The 3,098-nt window shown below is 46.1% G+C and overlaps 1 non-coding gene across 1 annotated transcript; it reads right to left on the bottom strand.

Moving 5' to 3' along the window:
* Window positions 1-1,153: 1,153 nt before the first annotated feature.
* On the bottom strand, window positions 1,154-1,284 carry LOC118020463. Its single transcript, XR_004681898.1, has one exon. It is a non-coding gene; the product is annotated as a small nucleolar RNA SNORA63 (small nucleolar RNA).
* Window positions 1,285-3,098: the final 1,814 nt, after the last annotated feature.

The following is a 3,098-nucleotide window of genomic DNA, read 5'->3' on the forward strand; positions in this document are numbered from 1 at the left end:
AAGTTTTACCCATTTCCTTTGCCTTTTAGAAAGGGCTGCAATTCCCTGAAAGTGGAGAGCATTTCCTCACCTCTCTGTTGACCTGGGCAAAATCATTAACCACCAGGTACCCGGGATACAAGTTCTGGATCAGTATATATATATTTATATATTTCAATTAACCATCTTGTACCAGATTTTTGTGTGATCTTGAGAGATTTCTCAGATTCTTTGGGCCTCATCCTGCATTCTGTAAAATGGGCATGTAGCCTCCATTGGTCCACCTCTGGGTTACTCTCTTTGTAGTAACAGTGTGAACAATAACCATGGTACCCCAACGACCACTGCCATTATTCCAACTACCATAATCACCTACGGTACTTTTGAGCAGTTACTAGATGTTAGGCACTATCGAAAGCTTCATACGCATTTTATCACATAATCCTTGTAGTAAATTCCATCAGCTACCTAAGTTGGTTCATCTGCTGTGCTTGCTTTGAAAAGCAAATGTGTTGCAATGCCACAGATGTATTAGGGAATGATTTGAGCATAACGTTAACTTTGCACTTGCTTATGTGTGATTTCGGGTGAGAAACACTAGTGAGCCCACTATCGCTCCCTGTGGCTGAACCGAGCCATGTAGGAATAAGCCACACGCACACACGCATACATTTCAAACATCTTGAGTTGCTCAGTTCCCTGTGTGGTGTGTGTGCTATGAGCTATATATCTGGTGCTAGAACTTTTTCTGATTTCGGGTAGCTCTCCTTACACCATGTCACAGTAACTCAAGCTGTCCCCCTTCCCATGTCTGCTTCCACAAGCAAAAGAAAGATGTTTTTGAAGGTAAAGTGTCATGCTTTTTGTAGTATCTATGTATGTCTTAACCACTGCATATGTGTTAAACTGTGCTACTGTTTTATTAGGTTGCTTTTTCTTTTCTTTTTTTTTTTTTTTTTAAAGATTTTATTTATTTATTTGACAGAGAGAGACACAGCGAGAGAGGGAATACAAGCAGGGGGAGTGGGAGAGGGAGAAGTAGACTCCCCGCTGAGCAGGGAGCCCGATGTGGGGCTCGATCCCAGGACCCTGGGATCATGACCTGAGCCGAAGGCAGACGCTTAATGACTGAGCCACCCAGGTGCCCCTCAAGTCAGTGTTTTACTTGGTAAACATGTCTGAGACCATGCATCCCTGGCTGCTAAGCACCATGGCGGACAGGGCTAGAAAGGTAACAGCTTTAGTTTGAGCAGGGGGCAAAGACAAGGCAGCACTTTACAGCTACATTGTAACTAGATCCTGCATCTGCTTTTTCTTTTTTAATATGTCTTGATGAAATTCTTGAGTGCTGTGTCTTAACTCCACTGTCCCATTGGTCCTGTGGGTTTTGCCAAGTGGTGATTTATTTCATATTTAATTTAAAAAATTGTGATAAAACACACATTCCATAAAACTTACCATCTTAATCATTTGTTACTATCCAGTTCTCTGTATTATGTGTATTCACATTGTTGGTTACTAATGCAGGCTGGCGGGGGCTGGGACCCAGAGGGGGTCCTGCAGGACCAGCCAAGAAGGTCCTTGGCTTCTCATGCAGGATAGCAATCAAACGTGAACAGGGAGGAGGTGAGAGCAGAGTCTATTGAAGACAAAGAGAGAGGACAGACACAGACGGAGCATCTGGGAGACTCGGAAAGGGAAGAAGTCCTGTCTTTGCCTGGGGCCTGGGGTTTTTACTGAGGATTGTGGTCTGTTGCACACATCTTCTCAGGCATCCAGGAACTGGTTAAAACAAGGAGTGTTTAGGTGTCCTTGTAAGTCCCTTATGCCCTGGAGCCAGGGGTCATGGTGAGTCAGCGGTCTTGGAAAACATTCATGATGACCCATCCTGGTCACTCCTTAGTGGGTACCTATGGTGCTGGAAGGCTCCAAAGAAATCATTAACTCCTTGGCCTTTATAAGGAGGACATGCATTATCCGTACGATAAGACATGTGTAGGGCGCCTGGGTGGCTCAGTTGGTTAAGTGACTGCCTTCGGCTCAGGTCATGATCCCGGAGTCCCTGGATCGAGTCCCGCATCGTGCTCCCTGCTCGGCAGGGAGTCTGCTTCTCCCTCTCTCTCCCCTCTCATGTGCTCTCTCTCTCTCTTATTCTCTCTCTCAAATAAATAAATAAAATCTTTAAAAAAAAAAGACATGTGTAGGGCGGGGGTGCATGTTCCTAGCAAGAATAGAAGCAGGAAAAGGAGTGAAAAAAGCTGATTTTCATGGGGTCCCTTCAATTTCCCTGTCAACTACCATCACCACCCTCCATCCACAGGACTCCTTCCGTCTTGCAAAGGCACACTGTGTACCCAGTAAACGGAAACGCCCCATTCCCTTCTCCCCCCAGTCCCTGGCAACCACCACTCTACTTCCTGTCTCTAGAAATCTGGCTACTCCAAGTATCTCATTGGAGTGGGGTCATACAGTGCTTGTTCTTTTGTGACTGGCTTATTTCACTTAGTAGAACGTGCTCCAGGTTCACCCAAGCTGTAGCCTGTGCCAGAACTTCCTTCCCTCTTTTTTTTTTTAAAGATTTTATTTATTTATTTGAGAGAGAGAGAATGAGAGAGCGAGCACATGAGAGGGGGGAGGGTCAGAGGGAGAAGCAGACTCCCTGCCGAGCAGGGAGCCCGATGCGGGACTCGATCCCGGGACTCCAGGATCATGACCTGAGCCGAAGGCAGAAGCTTAACCAACTGAGCCACCCAGGAGCCCAGAACTTCCTTCCCTCTTAAGGCTGCATGATATTCTGCTATATGTATACGCCATACTTTGTTTATCCAGTCTGGAGGGTTTCCCAACACTAGCAACCAATTCTCCGATTCTCTGGACTCCACGTGGGTGGCCAACAATTCAATTCAGTGCTTAAGGGCTCAGTCCCACAAGCCTGCAAGGTGCCAGCTGCAGATGTCATTGCAAGTCCAAGGCCTCCCATATTCCTCACTGGCTCTGCTATAAATTCGGGGTGCCCATGACCTCTCCTTAAGGTTAGATAATTTGCTAGAATGGCTCACAGAACTCAGGAATGTACTTTAATTACCCTTACCTGTTTAGTGTAAAGGGTGCATCTCAGG

Source organism: Mirounga leonina, unplaced genomic scaffold (assembly GCF_011800145.1).
Source record: "Mirounga leonina isolate KUSES-001 unplaced genomic scaffold, KU_Mleo_1.0 Mir_173, whole genome shotgun sequence".
Classification (NCBI taxonomy): domain Eukaryota; kingdom Metazoa; phylum Chordata; class Mammalia; order Carnivora; family Phocidae; genus Mirounga; species Mirounga leonina.